The sequence below is a fragment of the Phasianus colchicus genome, chromosome 2 (genome assembly GCF_987193195.1).
Source record: "Phasianus colchicus chromosome 2, bPhaCol1.hap1.1, whole genome shotgun sequence".
Lineage (NCBI taxonomy): Eukaryota > Metazoa > Chordata > Aves > Galliformes > Phasianidae > Phasianus > Phasianus colchicus.
In genome coordinates, this window is record NC_143437.1 from 106,508,165 (window position 1) to 106,524,617 (window position 16,453).

Genomic DNA, 16,453 nt, shown 5'->3' on the forward strand with positions numbered 1-16,453 from the left:
TTAATCCTTTAATTGTGGTTGCACAGGGACAAGACTCAAGCAGTTGTCACTGGGAACGATCCCTTTTCTTTAAAAATATCTAGAAAAGAATCATAGAATCATAAAAAGGCTTGGGTTGGAAGAGACCTCAAGAATCATGAAGCTCCAACCCCTCTGCCACATGCAGAGCCACCAACCTCCACATCTAATAGCAGCCCAGGCTGCCCATCCAGCCTGGCCTTGAACACCTCCAGGGATGGGGCAGCCACAACCTCTCAGGGCAGCCTGGTAAATAACCTTATGGTTAACCTCACTACTTGTACTAAATATCACCACTACTTGTGGTAATTCACCAGATTCATACAGATTCACCAGTAAAAATTAAATGTAAAATGCAATACTGGGTTATACACGCTAATCTTTTTACCTGCTCGTAAAATGCAGTCAGATTGCTTTCCATAGCTCCATCTTCTGCAAAACCACTGTAGAGCTGCTCCTGCTAATGCTGTGCTATTTATTTTGTGATACAACTTCATGTTTTGATCAAGGGTGAATGTACGCATTTGTTGTTCCCTCTGCTTTCCCTGTTATAACAGCACCTCACAGATTTCAGCAGACTATTTAAATGATCTTGAGCTTCTCAGGTTGTTTGGCATCACTCAGCTGCCTAGGACACACTTATTGTTGGTTAGAATAAAGGAACGTGTCCTTGTTTCTACAATGGTTCTACAACGGTAGAAACAAGGATGAAATGGTAGATTTCAAGGGTGAGGGTGAGCCTTTAATGGAAATGTTTGAATGCTAACCATCCAGTGACCTCTTAATCCAGTTTCCAGCCAATAATGAAGCACTAAGAGCACAACAGGTACACAAAAATTGCACAAGGTCTCACTGGAAACACTGCATCAAAATCACTTTGCCCCTTGAAGTGAAGAGGGGGGTGTATTCAAACCTTCAGCTGCTGAAGCAAAATGCAATGCTGAGTATTGGCTGTTTGAGTTGTGTCACGCTAAAATGGAAGAGATGCAATAAGAAAGTTCTGGAAGTTTTTCCTCTAGTGTAATTTTAATGGCCATAGGTATTTTCAGTTTAATTATTTTTTACCTGTAGTGACTGTTTTTGACCAAAAAACAAATGAAAAGAGAAAGTAAACATATATTAGGGGCTTGATAACATGTGGAAAAGGAGTAATGTAAGGTCTGAGATGGAGTTTTGGATAGAAGCTGCAGAGCACATGCTTTCAATAAATGGATAGTTCCATCAGTGCCATTGAAATTCTTTGTATGTTTTAAACTCACATTTAAATGCATTGCTGCATTATGCTCAGAAACACTTCTGGTCAGAGCTTCTGAATATTAATGCTTCATATGATAACTTGTTTCACTGAAATGAAGTGCTGTGTGTCATAGAAAGACTCTTATTTACCTTTTCTAAAACCTGGCAAGAATGAATTGTAGTTATTTGTAGTTATTACACTTTTTAAATACGGGAGCATGTTATGTTGTATTTGCTTGACATGTACTGGCTAGTAATGAGGTAATTGGTTTCTTAATGTAAACAAAATATAGACAGAAGTAGGATGTTAAGTAACTGATAAGATCTAATTACAGACATTTCTGAATTGGCAGACACATCCAAGCTTGTTCACCTTCTGCTCTGCACTTAATAGACAGCAGCATGTTCCAGTAATTCTGTGTAGCCATATTAGTGTGATATTTTGCCTGAGTTTTTATGTTCTGTTGAGATTCAGATGCACCCTCTGCATTGCCACAATTCCCACTGCTTCCAAAGGTTATTAAAAAGCAGAAAGAGGATGACACCAAGGTTCTCCAATTTTCCATCCAGTTTCTCAGCTTTCATAGACAGCCTCCAAGCATGGCATTGTCCAACCCCCACATGGCTCATGTTGAGCTCCTTGAGTCGGACCTGCTCCTGGCTGGTTCAGCCCTTCCTAACGAAGGCTTCATCAGGACAACCTCTCAACCAAAGGAAGATCATTTCCAACTGGATGCATTGAGGCGTTTCCCTTCTTTTGACAGCACAGAATGTTTTGGCTACTCCTTTCAGCTGAAAGTCACAGGACTTTTAATTAAAATCCTGAAGATGTGTTTGGCAACCATTGCAGAGAATTCTCTGGCGTAAGTCATTACATGGTCCCATAGTTGCAACGTTTCTAAAGGATGTGAATAGAATTCCCAATGTATTGGGTCTTCACACTTAAGGGAAGTGTGTTAAAACCTATGATTAACTTTTCAATGCTGTATTAACATGCACCAACCCTTCTACTTTGCAGCACTGAGAGACGTGCTCAGTGGGCATGGTGGGGATGGGTTGGACTGGATGAATAATGATTCTATGATTCTATACTAGACTTTGTGACCCCAGCTGAAAGAATAGACTATGGTCAAGTTTTCATACTCTCTAGATCTGATGGACATTTGGGAAATCTTGGCCAATTAGGGAATATTTTCTTTGTGTTCTGTTTTAAAAAGTGATTGTGAAATACATCTTTCCAACGAGATGATTACCAGCAGGTAAATATAATGACATACAGCAGTTGACCACTGGGAAGTGGCATGGTGTATTTAAGATGTACTTATCCATGATGACTGTGTGTAAGTTTCCTTTCCTAATTCTTGAAGCCCCCATTGGAGGCCTTTAAGATAAGAAAGTGTGTTAAGAAGTCCTTTACTCTGACTCAGTTTTGCATTACTCTGGTTTTATAATGAGCTCTGTTCTTTTCACCACAAAAAGAAAATCAGAGGAAAAAGTTTGGACCCCCAGAGAAATACCTTTGTTTTAGATAGCTGGAAAAGATCAAACAGATTTTCTCTGTTGCTCAGAAAAGGAAAAAAAAAAAAACTTTAAACCATGCTACACGTCAGAAGATATTACATCTCTGTCTGAAGAGAATATAAGACTTCATGATGTGGAAACAGGTGTGTGTGCTGTGACCCAAATTGTAGGAGAAACATGTACAGCAGTATTACCAGATGTTACTGGGATCAGGTTGTGGAAGAACTGAGAGCCAGAGGGAACATCTTCCAGAAGGATTCATGTTTCTCATGCTAATTCTCTTTCAACATCTTGGAAAAGTGAAGGAAGTGTACTAAGTGGCAGATTTGTACAGTTCTTCACAGTATGTATATTAAAGAAATATATCACTATTTCCCATTTTCCTTTTGTTTTATCCTCCATATACTGACTTTTAGCCTCTTTTTAGTGCCTCTTCCAGAGAACTGAACAGCCCACTTCCCTGCCTCCATCATCTGGTCCGGGCTCATGCTTGTTTCCACTGGTGCTTAAACATCCTGCTCATAGCCTTGCCAAAAGGTCAGCACTCTGTTTGCTGGTCAAACCTTCAGGAGTTGGGCCAGCAGGGAGCAATTGCCAGGGGGCATTCTTTATTTAGAATTCACAGAATCCTAGAATGGCCTGGGTTGAAAAAGACCACAATGCTCATCCAGTTTCAACCCCCTGCTGTGTGCAGGGTCGCCAGCCAGCAGCCCAGGCTGCCCAGAGCCACATCCAGCCTGGAACTCTAACCAGGTAAACCTACTGTGATCAACACATAAAGGAAGATCATTCCAAGGCCCTCTGAAAATAAAAAATCTTATTCTTTAATTTCACTTGTCCTACGGTACATCATTTACGTTATGCATTAAATGCTGGTGATCTGATTTGATAGCATTGTGCATCACAAGTGCAGAGCACTATGCGAGACAGACTTGGATAGATATAAAATAGTACAAGTCTGCTTGGTCTTTGCCAAGGACATTGCCAGACGTATATAAGCACTAATAAAGAACAATAAAGTATGCCTAATGCAAAGTGAAAGCTGTCCTTGATCAGCACAGCCCTTCATAACATTCTTGTATTTCAAAGGATCCACGTCTCTTTCTTTTTGCTTCTGAAAACAAAAGTAATGTGGCCTTCAAACACAATATCTGTCCTTCTCCATCAGGGACTTGTTTATGTTAATTTAGCTTTCTTGAGGTAATGAAGAATTTAGCTTTGTGTGGATTTCCACTTAGAGTATGTACTGCACATTAGTGCAGATCCAGAGGCTCTTAAAAGTAAATCAGTTCACAGCTTTCCAGTCCATCTTATTCACCTTAAAACAGCCATTTAATTATGTTTTTGGGGGACTTTCTCGCTTAGTGAGAAAGTTTTTTAGTTTACATGATTGTAGAGATAGGGCTCAGTGATCTCCAGTGGCAGGAATTGACTCTAATGCCTGTTTTATTTTCTCTGCAAAAAGCCAGCACAGAGCACCTAGATTACTTTAGCTATGTAAAAGCCTTGCAGAGAGGTAATTACTTGCCTATGATAAATAGGGATATATCAGTGACTAGGATGAACATATGCTTGGCATCATTCTGAGTTGGTTTAAGTTTGAAATAGAAGTAAATTATCCTGTTAATGACTAGAGGCTGCCCTCATCAGATTTATGCTGCTTGGTGGGAGATATATGTGAATGTGTGCATGTGTGTATGTGCTGGGATATACACACATACACATTTACAATACAAATTTATCCTTAGATTCCCGTTAATAAAGCATACAGCATAGTGACATGACATAAAACGTACAGAATCACAATGTTTTGCTCTATTCAGCCATGAAAAATGTGATGCTAATTGTCTGTAGTTACAACAGCAGAGAAAAAAAAAAAAACATCTGAGGAGGTTTTTGGAGGTATAACACTGTGTTGTTTTGATAATTTTAGACATCCTCTGACATTCACAAAGTATTTTCAGCTCAACTTAGCGATTGTAGTGGATTCATCCTCCCAACAGTACGTCACAGACCGACAGTTTTAGAACTGGGGATAATGAGACGGGGCAATTAGGGTTCTATATGAAAGCAAGCAAGCAAGCAAGAAACCATTACGTATAGGGTTACTTGGCATGGAAAAATTCAGTGTCATTTTCCTGATTTTCGGGAGCTTTTTTCCCTTTATGAAACCATAATCAGGTTATTGGTGATCTAAAAAAATATTTTGTATCTCGCTTAGATAGAAAAACCTTCACATATTTTTTGAAATTCTTGCTTAGAAACACTCTGAAGCACAGGGGAATCAACTGGAATCTTTACAGGTCATCAGCCTGGAATTAATCTCAATAAACTTTAGGCATCTAATCCAAAGTTGTCTTCAAGAATTCCTCCCTGGTTAGAGAAGATGCATTTGGAGGTCAGTTCACAACAGTTCCTGCCTTAGGAAGGAATGAATCACCCTTTGTATTCTATCAAAAGCTGTCTAGCTTCGACCAGGGAGAATTCATTCATTTCCATAAACGTGTTGCAGATATTTTATGCCACGTGAAGTGTCTTAGGGCAATTGAGAAGTTCACAGCACGTTGCGACAAGTCTCAGGAGATCCGTGCTCTTCTGAACTCATAGCTGAAAGCCAGATAGAAGGAATTATCATAGAATCATAGAACCATGCAGGTTGAAGAAGAGCACTAAGATCCTCAAGTCCAACCCCAGCCCACCCCACCATGCCCACTGTATCCCTCAGTGCCACATCCCTGTGGTTCTGGAACACCTCCAGGTTTGGTGACCCCACCACCTCCCTGCACTGCTGTGCCACTGCAGCACTGCTCTTTTGGAGAAGAAATTTTCCATAAAATCCAACCTGACATCAGGGATGTCCAAAATGATATTAGATACCTAAGCATAGGGATCCTATAGCAGATAAATACACCTGTATGTAAATGCAAGATGTCAGTGTCTATAGGTGGGATAGGTGCCTGATCTCCTGTTACAGCCCTTGGAAAGCTCATCTGCAGGGCTGAAGCAGTTGCCCATGTTGGTTTACAGTGACACTTTACACACACATATATATATTCTATATACTTTCTGGATCTCCAGCTTCCAAAGACACAGGCCAACCTGTTTTGCAAGTGCCCTTCTTACACTAGTCTTGTAAAGAACCTCTTCATAAGGCATCTCGGGTGGCCACCAGTTGTCTTCATTTTTGTGTTCCTTTTGTTTTTCTGGGTCTCTACTGACCACAGCTGGGGGCTTGGGGACACCTTTGATAATACGTGAACACCTATTTGCATAGACTTAAATGTAGTTTAAGTTGGCATACTGAAGCATAGAAGCCTTTATTTGCAGTGTTAGAGGTCAGCAGAGAAGAATTGCTTCTTGAGTATTTCCCCCAGAGTCCCTTATCTCAGTATTTCTCTGCCACATTATCATAGAACCATAGAATGGTTTGAGTTGAAATGGACCCTTCAAGGCCATCTGTCCCACTCCCTGCACTGAACAGGGACACCCACAGCTCCATCAGTGCTCACAGCCCATCCAGCCTGACCTTGGCTGTCTGCAGGGATGGGACACCACTGCCTCTCTGTGCAACCTGTGCCAGTGCCTCACCGCCCTTACAGCCAATCTAAATCTCTTCTCTTTGAGTTTGAAGCCATTCCCCCTTGTCCCTTCCCAACAGACCCTGCTAAAGAGGGTCCCCTTCTTTCTTATAGCCCTCCTTTAGATATGAATTTACCATTGTATTTAGGATAATGACCACATTGCTAAGATTACTTTCAGTGACAGACTGTGCTGGCTAGTAGTGGCTGTCTGATTATTCTGGACAACATGCAGAAGTCTGCTGTCTTCAGAAGAGAAAAATCCACTGCTTAAAGGGTCAAACAGAGTCTCGTTTTGTATTTTGCTATTAGAATACCAACTGGCTTTGCTCTCTGTGCAGGATACATGCCATAAAAAAATAAAAATAAAAAACGACCACAAAACAAAGTATGAAAACAACCCCTCTCCAAAACACACAAACATCTAAAAGGAAGAATTAATACGAGCAGTTTTTCAAATAAGATAAGATGCACTAATCACAAAAAAATTCTGATTTGAGTTGAACTGTAAGTAATTTTGAAACAGCCGTAGTTATTTGTTTGTGAGCCAGGAAAAACAGCATGCAATATGTCAGGCTTTGAGATAAAATTTATTGGTGTGTCATTGGCTTAAATCCAACACTGCGCTTATAAATAATATAATCCTAGTGTGACACATTTCTGCTTGAACCTTGACTGAAAATTATTGAGAATCACATTATGAATTATGTAGAAGCAGTCACGCATTCAAGTCAAAAGGATGTAACTCGAGTGAAATGTTGAAATGGATTTGTAATTAGGTACACTATCTAAAGATGCAGAGTTGCAGAAAGGGGCAAGGTGTCTTTCTGTGTACCCAAAGGTATAACATGGAGCCTTGCTGCTGACTGAGGCTAACGGTCGTGCAGCTTTTATTGACTCGTTTTTCTAGGATGTGAAGCCACCTGTATCTCTCCCGTGCTACTGACACCACCTCTGGTGTCTTGTTTTTGTTAGCTCAGTGTGACCCAAGGCTCCAGACAAGCCCCTGTAGTACCTATATACAGTCCATCTGCACAGCAGGATGGGAGTCACTCAGTGCAATTCAGTGAAATGCATCTGATAAGACAAGAGAGGACAAGTTTAGGGTTTTAAGCGTTAGAATGGCTGTACTCAGAATCCTCTGTGACAGAAAAAGAGAATTTCAATTGCTTTAAGTTGAAGGAGGGAAAATTTATGTTGATGTCAGGGGGAAGTTCTTTCCTATGAGAGTGGTGAGGTGCTGGAACAGCTGCTTGGAGAGGCTGTGGATGCCCCATCCATCCCTGGAGGTGTTCAAGGCCAGGTTGGATGGGCAGCCTGGGCTGGTATGAAATGTGGAGGTTGGTGGCCCTGCATGTGGTGGGGGGGTTGGAGCTTCATGATCCTTGAGATCCCTTCCAACCCAACCATGCTGTGATTCTGTGATTCTGTGATAATATGAGTGTGCTACTATGGTAAAGATTAGGGGATATTTTAGATGTGGAAGGACTTTGGTTTTTAGTAGCTAGCATGATCCCTCTTCAAATCATTGTGAAATGTGCTGTTTGGCCATGGTCAGTAGCAGTTATTTGTAGTCCACTGCAGAGATTCACTCCTGGGTCCTTCTCTTATGTTTACTCTTTTGTCCCCAGGCTCTCTTAGAATCATAGAGCCATTAAAGTTAGAAAACACTTCTAATATCCCCAAGTCCAACCCCACCCCACCCCACCCCACCATGCCCACTGCCCACATCCCTCAGTGCCACATCCCCACAGTTCTGGAACACTGAACACCTCCAGGATGGTGACCCACCACCTCCCTGGGCAGCTGTGCCACTGCATCACTGCTCTTTAGGCAAATAAATTGTTCCTAATATCCAACCTGAACCTCCCCTGGTGCAACTTGAGGCCACCACCTCTTGTTATACTACTGGGAGCAGAGGCTGATTCCCACCTCACCACAACCTCATTTCAGGGCATTGTAGGGAGTGATGAGGTCACCCCTGTGCTCCTCTGTTCCAGACTGACCATCCCAGTTCCTTCAGCCACCCTCCATAACACTTGTGCTCCAGACCACTCACACTTTAATTGCCCTTCTCTGGACACGTTCCAGTGCCTCAATGTCTTTCTTGCAGTGAGGGGCCCAAAACTGAACACAGTACTCGAGGTGCAGCCTCACCAGTGCTGAGTACAGGGGGATGATCACCTCCTGCTCCTGTGGCTGCACTATTTCTGATACAAGCCAGGATGCCGTTGGCCTTCTTGGCCACCATGGCACACCACTGGCTCATGTTCAGCCACCTGTTGACAAACACCCCCAGAACCTTTTCCTCTTTGTAGCTTGTCATTAGATAGGTCACCCTAAGCACCACACAACACACTGAGAAGCAGAATGAAGTTTTGTTTCCTCTGTTCTGTATTGCCCCCCCAGTGCTGTCCTACCAGATCTTGTGTCATCAAGAGTCCCTGTGTGCTCCTATGTAATGTCCTTTGATCTTACACTAAAAAAACACCACTCTCCTGTCCTGAGGTTTGAAACAAGCTCCCAGATTGAGAAAATAAGCGCACATAGACATAACCCAAGTTGTGCCTTAGTGTCACAGGTGGAATGTTTTGTGTGGTTTGTGTGGTTTTATGTGTTTTGTGTGGTTCTAGAACAAGGTTTCTCACTACGTTTTCCATCTCTGAACTTTAGACATATCCAGCTGGAGCTGTCTGTATATGAGAATCTGGCATCTGTGAAGAACAGAACCTTTTCAACAGAACCTTTTCACATAAAGGAAACTGCATGGAGCTGGAAACTTTTCCTATGAGTTTCCTTGTCCTGGCTAATGTCTTCTACATCCCTTTTTTAACTTTCACTTACAGACTTGTGAAAAGGTCACCAGTCCCTCTGTGCATGTGACAGGACCAAAATTTATATTTTCGTAAGGTGTCTTTATAGAATAATTTTTTAATCTCGAGTTTAAATATTGACAGTTGCCTCATTTAAAAACTCATCTCAGTCCCCTCCAGTTATTTGTTACAGACTATGGTTATTTATGTTTTACAATGCTGTAGAACAAACCTGAGAGGAAAGCAAAGATATTTGTAGCTTTGGGCAGTACAGTTGCTTCAACAGACTTATTGATTGTATACAAATAATTTTCCTCTAATTCATGGTACTGACGGTATGGATCCAAAATGTTTTGGAGCGTGTGCTGAAGCTTCCAGAAGTGAGATCTGAAACTAGGAGAGTCTTTCAGATCTCAACCAGTTGTATTCTCTCTGGCTGCAGCCTGCTGTGAGTCTGGGACAGATGCTGGGGACTCCATCAGTCAGGTTTTTGTCCCCAGATTCCCTACATGAATGCCACTTCATGGAGGATGATAATGCTGGTGCTTAGTATGTACGTAATTCTTTTCCTTGTCAATGCCTATTGTTGGAAAATGAAAGAGGAAAGGAAAAAAGAATGAAACAGGAAAAAAAAAAAAGAGTGGTTGAAAGTCTGGAACATCTCCTATACAAGGAACCAACTGGGTACACTAGGACTGCTCTGTGTCAAGAAGAGATAGATGTGGCACATGAGGGAGACCTGAAAAATGATTATAATTATGGGGAATGTAAAAGAGAGTTGATTTTGCAGAACATCTTCCCTTATAAGAAGCAGGGGCTGTTAAAGATGGAAGTAGGAACGGCTTTTCAATGAATCAGAGAAGATGGAACAAAATAGAAGAGTGGATCTCTGTGCCAAAGGATTTTCTGTGTATAACAGGTTTCTCACGTTGAAGTGAACTCAGGAGAAATAGTTGGAAGATAGATCCAACAAGAGGTATTGGAGCCACAGGAAGCACAGGAAATCCTGCAAATGTCAAAAACCAGGACAGCAGTGCTGGTAATGGTGACTATTGTGTGTATTCATCCTTTCTTTATCCTCCCTGAGTTCCTGTAGTTGTCCACTGCTGGAGACTGGGGTGAGATGTATCCCTGGTATATCACACACTGTATGCCACGTACATCACATGTGTGCAATGTTACCTATCATATCACATCACCTGTCTTTCCATTATTAATTAATTAAGTCTGTAAGGAGTCTCATAGTGAGAACCTGTTTGCTGTTTGGAAAGCACAGGAGTCATCGTTGAAAGCAGTGTTGAAAACCATGCAGATGCAGTCCACAGCTGTCATTAGCTCCCTGTTGAGAAATATTTGTGATGAGAATAAATGGATGCACACGGTTCTTTTCTGCTAGTAATGTTCTGAAGTTTTCTTAAATGAGATTCGTTCTAGTAACCTCACAACCTCAGTACTCTGAAGTTGTGTACCAAGAGAAACAAGAAAAACTCAGAAAATAGTTTTTCCTGGTTTTCCTCAGAGGAAGCAAAATGACTGATTGCACAATGGGTGCTGTGAAATAGGCAGCAGCTCCTTCTGGATGCATGTCTGGCTTGGCAAGGACCTGGATGCTGTCTGTGCCCGTGCTGTGGTACCAAGTTATCCAAGCCTGGCTGCAGTTATCCAGCATGAGTTTGTGCAGGGATCTCTGTTTTGTATGAGCTCATTGACTTCTACTTCAGTGTTTGTGCTATTGCACCTCAGGCTTTCCATCATGTACCATGTAAGTCCATTGGTGATGCACCTTTCATTGCAAACTGTTTTGTTTTTTTTTCAAATATTTGATTTGAAACCTGTGAAGAAATAGCAAAATTCTACTGCACACAAAAGTAAAGCTGTCTTCACTTATTCATAGAGTTGCTCTGAAATGGCCACATCCCGCTTCATGATAAAGATGGATACCTCCACCTTGGTTGGCTGCTGGCAGCTATCATGGTGCCTCTTTAACAAATAGTGTATCATAGAATGGTTTGAGTTGGAAGGGACCATTATAGGTCATCTGGTCCAACCTCCTGCACTGAACAGGGACACCCACAGCTCCATCAGTGCTCACAGCCCATCCAGCCTGACCTTGGCTGTCTGCAGGGACAGGGCACCACAGCCTCTCTGTGCAACCCACGTCAGTGCCTCACCCCTGTTATTGTAAAAAAACCTTCTTATATCCAACCTTAATCCTCCCTCTTTTGAGTTAGACCAAGAACAGGTCAAGGATTCACTCTTCCTGATGACAGTTCCTTTCCAAGCCATCAGTGCAGTGTAGACACTGGCTCAGTATTTTTGATAGTTATTTTCAACAATGGCACACCATGTTTTTTGGCAATGAGTGCATGTCAAGCAGTGCATAAATGATAAATGACTAACCACATCTCTATTTGGCCTCTGTCTGTTCCTCTGGATATAAATTAGTTTTGCTATAACAGTCTTCTCTGTTTTGTTTTTTTTTTTTGAATAATTGTCTTTTGTGGGATGTATAGGAAAGAAGTATTCTCTTTTGCAAGTGAGAACGTACCAAAATTTTATTGGCCTCTAAGAGATGAGAAAATAACTCGTGAAAATTCTGTATTACCATTATAGATTCAATGGTTCAAAATAGATTAGTTTTGATGATCTTTTAGGTACGCTCAGAAGACGTTTATTAGTTTGGGGTTCCATTGGAAAAGGGTTAAGGGTATGTTTCTATGGAGTTGGAGAAAGGAGGAATAAAGGGCTGTTTGTTGAGCTGGCTTGTTATTTGGATGTAATTATTTTTTACTCCTGAGCAATTATAGATTGTAAGTTTAAATAATTGTCAGGGTGCCTACAGCTTTCTGTTGTTATTTAAAGTCTAGGGATATAGATAAAATAAGTAATATGACATGGCTTTTTTTGAATGTGTCTGTGGCAGTTAATTTAACTTAGCAATAGTTATCAAAGAGGGAAAGAAACATCAAGATTTCTATTCCTTGCAGTGAACAGACTTTGTAAACAAGTTATTATTTTCTGCATTATAGCTCTGAAAGTGATTCTTATTTAGCCCGTAACAAGATGTTTGTTGTGCTTTGCTTTTATTATAGCAGAATATATTTTGTTTTGCCTCCGTATTTCAAACTCCCTAAGGTTGCTGAGAGATTACAGAGATTTTCACAAGACAAGGCTAAGACTTCTCTATTATTGCAGAGATGAGTTTATATGAAAGATACAGTTTCAAGAGAATCAAATGGATTATGCAGCCCTGATGACATCTCTTATTTTATGTGTACACTGAGTTCTACTTGAGTAGCAGAGCGCTAAAGTGTGTCAAATGACCGAGGATGATCTAAAATGAATCTCCAGTGCGAAGTGCTGGAATGCATAGAGCAAAGGAAGATCACAAAATGATTTGAAAGCCTCAAATCAATGGCTGAACTAAAGATGTGATGCTTTGCAATGAAGCAAATAATCAGGTTGATGATAGGACCATGTAGCTCTACCTCAATCTCTTTCGCATATTATTGTGCCGGGGGTTCCTTTAGTCCCTAACAGACTTTTGAAAGGTAATATATTAATAAACTACTCCCTTCTTCAAAGCAGATAGAAAAGTAGTTAGATTGAATTCATCTGTGCGCAAGCTGGCATCACTTATTAACTCTATCCTTGGGTATTTTTTTCTGTTAATTCAGATGAAGATTTTGTTCCATTTTTGGGCACATCAGAGATGTGCAAATAGCTTATGATGCAAATACATCACGCTTCACACAATCACAGAATGGCTTGGGTTGGAAGGGACCTCAGGTATCATGAATCTCCAACCCCCCTGCCACAGGCAGGGCCACCAACCTCCACATTTAATACTAGATGCTCATGTTAATATGCTTGTATTGAGACTGATTTATTTTGTGAGAGACATTTAAAAGAGTGAATAGTCAATACGGTCAGAATTTTGGCCGTAAACCCTGTTATTCTTTTTAGCTATCACATATTTCTTTCTGTTCCTGGACACATCAGGTATCACTTTTGTGGCCAAGAAGGAATGGGTCCCTACAATATTTTGTAAGACTTCCCTTTAATCTGTTAGATCTGGAAGAACTGCAATGCTATTTAAATATTTTGTATTCAGGACTGGCTGCTGTTACTCTGTGATTAGCACGTCCTTTCTTCAGATCTTGCACATTTTTGTGCAATATTGCTTTATATGTGATTCAGTTTGAGTAAAAGTGATGCCCAGTTGTTCCCATCCATGAGCCGTCACTCAGTTGTATTCCCAAATCCCCATTAAAGAGCATTAAAGAAACACATATTTACTGGTTTAGTTTCCAGTGCCTGAACTCTACAGTTTGTGACAGTGCTCCTTCATGTTTATGGAGTGGCTCTGTCAGAAAGCTTTTGGAGAGGTTGCTGGCTTGTTCTGCATTTGTGGTGTTGAAAGCAGCAATGGCATGAATGGTAGAAATGAACCCTGGAGAAAAGGTCTTTTATGGTCTGAACTTGAGCTTGCATTCATGAAACTTTCTTCTCATCCCATTTTTGCCAGATCTGCACATCTAAATAGAATGGAATCAACTTCCAATACAGCACCAAGAAAACAGAAACAGTTCCATTTCATGAATGAAAATCAATCAAAGAACAAGATGGCTTCTCATACGATGGAAGTCTTTAAGAATGAGACACTGAACTTTTTGATGAATCTTCTATTATATAATTATTATTCTTTTGCCCCATGCCTAATCGTGGCAGCCTCAGCCTAACGAATACCAAGATCACCACTTGGCTCAACTTGTTAAAGCTATCAGAATGCTCAGATACATTTTCTGTACTTTTGGAGGCAGCTCCTCATTTTCTCATATTTTCCATTGTTTTATGTTTCAGGTATATTCTACCACTGAAAGACGGATTAGATGAAAGTTGCTATATTTTATCTAAAACAAGCTTTACAGAAGAATATAAATCAACAGAAATAAGACAAGAAAAAGGTAGAAAAAACATCAGTTTATCATGTAGTGTTTCTATCAACCAGCAGTCATAACATGAAAAAGAATTATTTGAAACAAAGACCTGCTGGTTGGGATCCTTTGCTATTTTTCCAAAAGGGATTCTTTGCTTTGCTTTGGGACCCCTCATACCTCAGTTGGAGAGTACTTAAAGTAATAATTCATAAATTATGGTTCATGCGAGGCTTAATTATTGTGTGCAAAATGCTTTGATGTCTTTTGATGAAAGGAGCTAAATGCATGAGAATTAGTATTTAAGTATTTGCTTTCTAGAGGAGAGAGGAAGTATGGTTCCCCAGATCCAAATGGCTGCTGCCAGGCTTCCTCCTATGGCACATTCCCACACTGTGCCCTTTTGGGAACTGGGAAGTAGAGCCAATGAATTGTAAGTGTATATTTGTGCCGACGAATCCTGCACATCTTCCACCTCCTTTTAACCTTTCTCTCCTAATTAAGAATTAAGGGAATGCTGAGTGTGTTTGATGCACAACAAACAGTTGCAGAACAGCCACTAGGAACACGGCTGGTAGTCCAGCAATGCAGAAAAGGGCAGAGCCACAGAAGCGCTTCTTTTTCTTCACTCTCTCAAGATCTACTTCTCATCCTATTCACCTTTAGAAGCAATTTACACTGCTAGTTCTGATTATTTAGACCTGAGATGAGCTTCCTGAAAGGTTCTCTCAAAGGTCAGGAAGTTTGGCCAGTGCTGCTTTCACATATTCCCTTCCCAGCTTGTGATGCCAACCTTTTGGATGAGTATATAAATGGTTTATGAATGGTCCATATCTTCCAGTTTCTGGAAATGAGAAAAAAGTTTTCCGGCAGAGGATTGTGATGATGGAATTTTCTTACTGTCTGCACTCACCAGAGAGCAACTTGGCTTAACTATTCCAGTTTATTGCATGGGGTAAGAATGCTAAGGCAGCGAATAAGGCCATATTTGAGAGTATTTTAGAACACCGAGATGTGTATTTCCCTGCTCTCTGCTGGTTAAGATCAAAACTGCATTTGAATAGGAATATCTGAAACCCCTCCAGCTGTAACTGTGAAGTTCATGGCAGCCATGGTTTATGTCCTATTGCTATCCTTGATACTGGCTTCAAATTTCTTAAAAGTTTGTTGATCTTATATTATTTCTAACTTGTAACGTGCTTATAGGATGCATAAATGCATTTTAAGAACCGTTTTCTGTCTCTCTATCTAGCCCTTTTCCCAGTTGGAGTGCTGTTGCCTTATAGGGTCTTTCGAAAGTCTTACTTATGACACGTTGCACGTAGTTTTCTTACTGAGAACATGGCAGTTTTTCTGTTGACAGCAAAATACTCCCTTTCTATTATGATGTTCTCCTTTTCCTCTTACAATAATGTGTTGTGCAGGTTTCATACAAACACACACACATACACAGGCGTGCGCCCACACGCTCTTTGAATGTCAGCAGCCACCATACTGGCAGCATTGAATTGCCTGGCCATTTGGTAATTTGAATGAACATGAGGCTTCTGCTTTTCCCATGGAAAACGAAGCAAACCCAACAGTTTCTCTGGGAATTCATGCAGTGTGAACAGAACACATCTTGGCAAAATGGTGAGCCAAGAAATTCCTCTTTAGTTGCTCTGTTAGGCAAACTGCATTTTAAATTTCTTGCCGAGGGCTTTGTTTGACTTGCCCCAGGCAAGCTGTTCAACATATTTATCAACCCTGTTGTAGCATTAGAGCCAACGCTTATCTAGGAAGATCATCCGCTTAATGCCATCTGTCATCAGGAATTTTATTTCTTTCAGCTGAGCTTGTTCTCCATTTCAGGCTTTTTTTTTTTCTTTTTTTAATAATATTCCTCACAACCATTTCTTAGTTGATTGTTTTCCAGTGGTCTCAGATATTTTGTGATTGCTCAAATATTCCCTTGCTGCCTGCACGTTAAACCCCTAAAGACATCAATGGTACAATTTTATTTCAAATCCTGACTGATAACATTAATCCTATATGCATCCAGATGGCTCACCGAAGCGCCCTACATATTACAGTGTTATGTAAAAGATGACATTACATTTCAGTCTGAATCTGAAATTCTTTCCAGATTCTCAACAGGAATTTGAAAAATTTCACAGCAAAGACTCTCAGGTAATTCATGCTGCCTTTTGATCTTGGTGCTTATTGGGATGCAACTTTGATCATTTTGTCTTTTTTGGCCCTTATAAGCTGTTGTGTAAGTACACAAGCAATGTAAATGTGTTTGACAAAGCTGTATTCACTCCTTTTACATGTGATTCTGAGATCCCGATCCTTTTGGGTCTGTGTCTTC

At 40.7% G+C, this 16,453-nt stretch overlaps 1 protein-coding gene across 8 annotated transcripts in view; it reads left to right on the forward strand.

Moving 5' to 3' along the window:
• The window catches only part of MSRA (methionine sulfoxide reductase A), a 271,330-nt gene that overhangs the window by 96,601 nt on the left and 158,276 nt on the right, over nt 1–16,453 (forward strand). The window contains exon 2 of one of the 8 annotated variants that reach the window (XM_090136601.1): nt 14,030–14,133. The exons of the other annotated variants lie outside the window; for them this stretch is intronic. The gene's annotated coding sequence lies outside the window, so the exon portion shown is untranslated. The remainder of the gene's footprint in view (nt 1–14,029; nt 14,134–16,453) is intronic. 8 annotated transcript variants of the gene reach the window in all.